Below are 7,804 nucleotides of genomic sequence, written 5' to 3' on the forward strand. Positions count from 1 at the left end.
AAGTCGTAAATATTTCGTCAGTCCATCCAGGCATATAACCTTTCTTAAATTGATGCTTCACTTTACTAATACGTACTTGATCGCCTACTTTGAACTGAAATTTTACTTGAGTGGGTGGTTTGTAAATCAATGAATGGCACACAAACGAAATCTTCGTGTGATAATTTTTAGCAGTGTAAAAATTGTTTTGTCGTTATTGACAGAAAGAAACGTAATCCCGAATTTCATCGTTGTGGTGAATTCATATGTGTAGAATGTAAGTGGTATGTCTTAAACAATCATTTATGTTTTCTCCAGGACAAAGATCCGTCACATAATGCCACATAATTATAAACTTTTATACAAATTCGGACTTCTATGTTACATAAATTTAACAAATATATAAAACATTTGAAGAATATCTTAGTTACAGTCTCCAGATAGTAATAACAAAAAACAGAAAGAGAACACATTGCACACTAACTGGAGACATTTAGCAAAATTATCAGTTTGTTTTAGAGCAAAAAGACATTGGGCTATCTGCTGTATCCACCAGGGGGATCGAACCCCGGATTTTAACATTGTAAATCCGTAGACTTACGGTTGTTTCACTGGGGGACAGTAGAGTTATCAGACTTTCGTCTTCTCATCTTTACATAAACTACTTATATTACTGCTTGCAAACCATGTATTATTAATTACTGTAGTACTTAATCGTAGGGATCGACAAGGTTTCTAAATAATTCACGCGCCGAAAAACCACCCAATTGAATTCCTAAGCGAAAACCCGACTATTTAAAGTATTGGTTACTAATAATACGCTAAAAATGTCGATAACATTTACGGTATAACACTTCAAAAATTTCTAAAACATCAACTTTTTCGTCTACTACCTACTAGAACACGTCAGTGGAACTAGCCCCTAGTAGGCTCGGACTATCGCTACAAGATTTCTCCAGCTAACTTGACTGGTTGTGGGTATCCGCTTTTGATATTCCGACAAATATATACAGATTTTCAGTAGTTATACGGTTACATATGTAGCAGCAGGTTGTTGATAAAACTGCAATGTTATAAATTAATTATAACCAACCTAATGTTCTTTGAATTTCATTTCTAGCATTATGTTTTTTCACATATCAGTCTATAATACAGTCATATAAAAGGAGGAGAAATACAGCAAGCATCTCACATTTCAAAAGTCTTCTAAATGCTCTGGGTTATTGGCTTCAATTTATTCATTATATATAATGCATTTACTTGTTACATGCTACATCTCGACAATGCTTTTATCCGTAAAAGACAACATGAACTTCACAGAATTGAAAATATTATATGTATCCAAAATTACTTCACAATCTCTAATGACCATTGTAGTTTCTTTATATAAATTATGAAAAATTTGTCAAATTTTTCTGACATATTCTGAAAGTTAGTATTAAATGTATGCTGTGATTCTTTTGGGGGCTAACAAAGAAAATGTTTGTTTTCAAACAGTAAATGTTTTGTTTATACAACACACTTCTTATAGTGCAGTCAAGGCATTTTCTATATTTTCTTATTGACACTGTTAGTTTCTTTTTACCTTTCAGATGATGTTGCCTACACGCTTTTGGAAGAAGATGAACTGACAATGAGGAGAGATTCTACACTTGATAATGTCATCATGGTTCCATCTATTCCTGTGGGAAATCTGTGGAGAGGCAAGAGGCCTTATTTGTGTCAGAGAGGGTCATACATCTCCCGCTAACAAAATCACTTCCCTTTGAGATTAGTGTCACATTTCTCCTTTCTGCTATAAATCCTCAGTGTCCACTATTAGATGACACTGTAATAAATGACTTCACGTTTGTGTTTCCAGATGTGTGTGTGTCTACATTTATACAAATTAAAAAATGTATATTATTACCTCAATACCAGGGACTTAAACTTGAAATATCAAAAGAAAACTCAAATAATTGTAGCTTGTAGATACCATATACTATCCATGGTGACTAGTGAATTTTCATTTATGAGTGAATGGATAACGACAGCAACTGGCAAAGGCCTTTTTTTTCTTTTTTAAGGGTTAGTTTCGTAATACACATCTTAGTTCTGGTTTTTATACTAACTTTCATCATTGTTATATAGTGCTGATTTAATTGCCAATATACATTGGATGTAACTTATAACAGCACATAATACTATTGTATATATGTGTGTGTGTGCATTCACCAGTCACCTTGGGTAGCATATGGTATCTGCAAGCCACAATTATTTCAGTTACATTTCAATATTTCAAGTTCAGGTCTCTGGTGTTGGGACAATAACACAATTTTAAATATATGTCTTATAGGCAGTTATTGAAATAGCTATAAAATCAGTAAAGAAAATAACAGGATTATGGCAAACCACTGGAACCATAATATACTGATTCTATCAGTAGCAGAGCAAGCCAATAATAAAATAGTTTTCAAACACACTAGAGCACACAACTAAAGTTTTAGAGGGCCTACAGTATAAGGATTGAATGTGTAAATGAATTTAAAAAGTGTTGAATCAATACATTATAGCCCTGTAGATCAGTAGTTGACATAGTCAGTGTACTGACTCAACATATAGTGGAAGTCAATACATTATGACCCCATTGCATATCAATCAATAAGGCCATAAATGCATTGACTATTCAGAAGCTTCATGCATTACAGTCTCAATGACCTGCCATGGAAAAATGTGTTCTTTTTATTAATTTTAATAAAAATTGTTGTAAAGAGTTTCTGTAAGTTTTCCACTTGGAAAAAGATTTATTTAAAATATATGTATTGTGGAACTTCTTATTAGCTGTGGTATAGAAGGGGTTTTTAAGATATATTTGTTAGTAAAACTTAATAGTCCAAAACAATCTTTCTTTGAGGTAAATCTTTAGCTATTTTAGAATTATCTAAGCCACATTATAGGTACTCTTTCAGGTAAGTATTCTGATGATACTGCAGTTGAGTTGCTTGATATATTTGACCTCCATTCCCACACCATAAATGCTGAGAGAACAGACCTTGAAGCTGGACAATGTAAACCTTATTGTAAAGCCAGTCTACTATGCACAAATGCTTATGAGAGGAGTGCCAGAAGTAAGGAGAGTAAATATTTGGTAAAGGATGTCTGAACCTTGATGTGCAGAGCTGTATGAATGTCTTTGACCAACTCCACAAAGTGCAACCAACCACTTTCTGACTAAGTATAATGAGGTCTTACTTACAAATTCTAAGCACAATGTCATCATATGGTTCAAACATTTCATCCAGTGCTTAGATGATGAAGGCCTTAGTCACTTCTTGCACTACACAACAGGAACAAATACCATGTCCCCCTCTAGAGATTATGTGGCCCAATGCTGGAATTGAGCTCATTATACATATCAGCCAGTGAGTTTAAGATGGAACTCTGCAATGTTGTCTTTAATGAAGTACTGTGTGAGATGACACTAGCTTGATAATATTAAATATTGTAATGTAAATGCCTGTTAATAAACTATGAAAAGGGACACAAGCTTATAAAGAGATCACTTGTTTTCATCATGTTCAAGAGCAATGATTTATTAGTAAGTTGATATGACAAGTTATAACCTCATGATATTATCTGACCAATGAATGGAGATAAGTGCTTTCTACTTTCATACACTAGATGCAGCCTTAAAGACACACCTTCAATGAGCAGACCCAGTTTTTATTTCAAGGGAATGACAAAGAACAAAGATAGCTGGAACAAAAGCAATCTTTCTTCACCAGGTGTTTCATAGAAACAACACATACCTAGAACAACTGAAAAACTTCTAAAAATTCTATATTAAAACAAGAAAGCACAAACGCATGGCACAACTGCATACCACAATAACTTTTACATGATTTAGGATGCACATTCGTCCATCATGCTTTAAAATATAGTCCTACTTTATTGAACATGATACTTGTTTACTTAAAAAACTGCCCAACAAAGATTAATGGTATACATATGTTGACGATGTTTCCTATGTCAGTCTTCACAAAGCACTCTTAACTGTTTCCTGTATTTGGCTGCCACCTAGGACTTAACCACTGCTGCTTTAAAATGTAGATAAAATACTTTCTTCTATTGTAATTCTTCTCAGCTTACTTCAGTACTTGGTATATTGCTCAACATTGATGGTCGTAGAAGACCCATGCTGATGCTTTGTTTTTATATTGTCATTAAAATCTTAATGTCTTGAATTACAGCATCTTTGGGGTGCAGACAAGTATATTCATCATTTGGTATTGAAAGCTATCATTTACTAAAAACTGATTAAGGATGTATTTTAAATGACTCAGCTTCTCCTTGTCTTCATTGAAGCATGAGTTAACCATGTGATAGAGCTCTGAATTTTGGATCTGGTGAGCTTGGTTTAAATCTGTGGCACACCCCAAAATTGTTTCCACACCCCAGGGCTGTGGGTGAGTTATAAGTTTAACTTATACAAGGGAAGGTAAAATCCTACTGTGTAGTTTGATAAGAGTAATCTCATGTTGGTGGTGATTAATAACTGCCTTCCCTTTAGTCTACCACTTCAAAATTACTTTACAGATATTATAATATTATGTTTTTATAACTGCTGTTTCCTAATTCCATGTATCTGTAATAGGATTATCTCAAGAAACTATATTAGAACATTCTTACCATATAATTTTAGTCAACTACAATAATATTCTGTTCTGTATATTCATAATATTAACTTTAACTTTCTATTCTTTACATATATATATATATACATAGATGTGTACTTGTTTCTGATTTCTATTTATCAGAAACTGAAAAAATTCAATAATACTAACTTTATAGCACCATTAGCACTGTTAACACTGCATAATTCAATTTCAAAATCAACACATGAGCTTCTCACGGGCATACCTTGTGGAAGAATTATTTATTCCTTATCAAATTGTTTTTTATTTATGCTTTCTTACCTAACCTAATAAGTTTCTAATTTTTACATTGTAGTTACTTTTATAACAACAAATAAAAATATGCATAAAAAACAAGAAATTTATGCTTACACATGGGTTTTGTACTTTTTGTAGTTGAAGACTTAAATGTTGATAAAAGTTAACCTTAATTTTTCGACGGTTTAATTTACTGAATTTTATTTCTTTCAAATGTAGTACACAAAACAATAACTTGCAAAAGCACACAATGTCTTATACCTATTATAATTTAACTGGCTTTCTAACTAAGCTATAAGTGTGTTAAAATAATTACCTTAGCTGGTTGAGCTGAACTCACAAAAGTAACTGTGAATCTAAACATCAAATAATTCAAAGGCTGTTGTGAGAATGAGCTAGCATTATACATAAATCTGTAAATTAAAATCTTCCCTTTCTGTTGGTTGTAAACAATGTAACAGTAAACATCAGAGATAGAATTATTATTATTTGAAGTATGTGATAAGAGGATATGGCATATGGGTTAGAGTTTCTGGTTTATATTAAGGTAAAAATAAGATAATTGGAGCCTATAAAGTTAGATTATGTCTTAGCAATATCTGTAATATAAGTTCATAAATTGTATTAAAACTCAGAATTCAAATATGAGTGAAAACATTATCTAAATTGTGCAACTTAAAGCAAACAAGTATCATGTTATATAGAAAAGTAAAAATTGAGAATTTCTTTAAATACTTCCATGTGAAATTAAAACTTATCAGATATCAAAATTTGATTCATTAACTACACTTTCATGCCAAGTTTATTGACACAGATTAATAATAAAGTAGATAATTAAGGTTTGAATATAACTGTAAAAAAGATTGTGACATGTATCCAGAGAGTTAATTGTTACCAATCTCAAAACTCAAGAATTTTACTTGCTTCCTAAATTAGGAAATATAAGATGCTTCATCATTTCAGCTTGTAACTACCCCAGTAAGCAGGTTTCACCTTTCATATTTCTTGTAACTACCCCAGTAAGCAGGTTTCACCTTTCATATATTTCTTGTAACTACCCCAATAAGCAGGTTTCACCTTTCATATATCTTGTAACTACCCCAGTAAGCAGGTTTCACCTTTCATATATCTTGTAACTACCCCAGTAAGCAGGTTTCACCTTTCATATTTCTTGTAACTACCCCAGTAAGCAGGTTTCACCTTTCATATATCTTGTAACTACCCCAGTAAGCAGGTTTCACCTTTCATATATGATATTTTTAAATCTGCTGTTTTGCCTCTTCCTAGTTATATAAAAGATAGAACAAACTATTGAAAATGTTAACAACTTTCAGTTTTCTGGTAATGATTGTTATATATTTACTACATACACTATGTCACTACAACAATTCTAGGTCAAGTGTTTTACAAGTTACATATTTTTACTTAATGTTACTTGGTCAGCCCATTGCCAATAGTATAATCAATTACATTTTGATTCTGTTGATCATACTAGTTTCATATGACCACCAGTTAAAGAGGAATTATATATTTATTATTGAAAGTACCTTAAAATGTTGTATTTTCCATCTATGTGCTGAACAAAATTCAGTCCAGTAACGATATACATCCTTGCTGTTTTGAGTGAGTTGATCCAATTGCTGTCTCTTCTTGGTCTAGTTGCAGCATGCAGAATCAAGTAGCTTAATGAAAATTATATAATAAGAAAGGAAAAGTAGTTAATAACATGGTATCTCACAAAATATGAAGTAGATACTAATTATAAATTACACAAAACATTATAATACAGTGATCAAGTACTGTACCCACTATATGAAAGACTAATAAATAATTAAAACATTTCAATATGTATAATGAAGTTTATTTCGGTGAAAATATAAATGAGCCTAATAGTAATAAGGATTCATAATCAATGATGTTTCAACTAACATTCAAAATAATATTAAATAAAATATGTCAGCTGATTGGAAATATAGCAATAAGAAGCATAAACAACCTTCAATATGTTTTAAAACCATATACTTATAAAAAGCTTATTATGTTTTTATATATATAACAACTGTTGCAAAGTAGGCCTATCGTAGTTCTTCAGTCAACAACTTACTAGAATAGGCTTATCGTTGATACTTTTATTATTAAAGGACGTAACGTGAAATGATTATTCTGGTGAATATCTAAAATACGGAAAATCTCATGGTTTAAAATTCACCAAAATATGAGATTGTTGGAAGGAAGATATTCCGTATGCAGTCTCATAAACAAAGGTTTTGATGCAAATCTTCATTTTTTAATTTTTCATATGGATATGCCTAGTTTCCATTATCAACTAGAAGTATTTAAGCACTAACATTGACATGGTCTAACATTTAATTTTTAACCACAGTTACCACGAATCTTGTACACAATAAAAGAAATCTGGATTTACCACGATAGTCTTACTGGCTATTTCGACAACTCGTAGAGTCAATATCACCCTGTTGCCAGTGTTGAACACCTACACAGATGCGTTATAATAGCATAAGTTGTTGAGTCAAATACGTTATGGCTTTGTCGAACACTGATCTACGGAACCAAATGCATTCATCAAACGAGTTTGAAAATTGAAAATTATGCTACTGTTGGTTTTCTCGGTAACAGGTCGAACGTGATGGTTTCTACACACGTCATTTTGAAAATTTTACTAGATGTCTCCGTCCAATGTGCAGTGTGTTTTTTCTTGTTGTTTATTATATCTTTATTACTTTTTAGATTCTATTATGTAAGATATGAATGTTCTAACGTTCTGTATTTGTCAGATTTTTGTAGCCTACAATTTCGGATGTAAATACAGATTTATCATTATGTTTCATTATTTAACAAAAAAAAAGGGTAAATTTAAAAATGACTGCTACAAA

The 7,804-nt window shown here is 31.7% G+C and overlaps 2 long non-coding RNA genes across 2 annotated transcripts in view; one reads left to right on the top strand and one right to left on the bottom strand.

Moving 5' to 3' along the window:
* Positions 1 to 1,795, top strand: part of LOC111088865 — a 6,404-nt gene extending 4,609 nt beyond the window's left edge. The window contains exon 4 of the long non-coding RNA XR_002613247.1: positions 1,572 to 1,795. This is a non-coding gene — a long non-coding RNA (uncharacterized LOC111088865). The remainder of the gene's footprint in view (positions 1 to 1,571) is intronic.
* Positions 1,796 to 5,226: 3,431 nt separating this feature from the next.
* Positions 5,227 to 7,484, bottom strand: LOC111088866. The gene is made up of 3 exons (XR_002613248.1): positions 7,336 to 7,484; positions 6,458 to 6,592; positions 5,227 to 5,266 (listed from the first exon to the last, which is right to left on the bottom strand). It is a non-coding gene; the product is annotated as an uncharacterized LOC111088866 (long non-coding RNA).
* Between the last annotated feature and the right edge of the window lie 320 nt (positions 7,485 to 7,804).

This window comes from Limulus polyphemus, unplaced genomic scaffold (assembly GCF_000517525.1).
Source record: "Limulus polyphemus unplaced genomic scaffold, Limulus_polyphemus-2.1.2 Scaffold4612, whole genome shotgun sequence".
Taxonomy (NCBI): domain Eukaryota; kingdom Metazoa; phylum Arthropoda; class Merostomata; order Xiphosura; family Limulidae; genus Limulus; species Limulus polyphemus.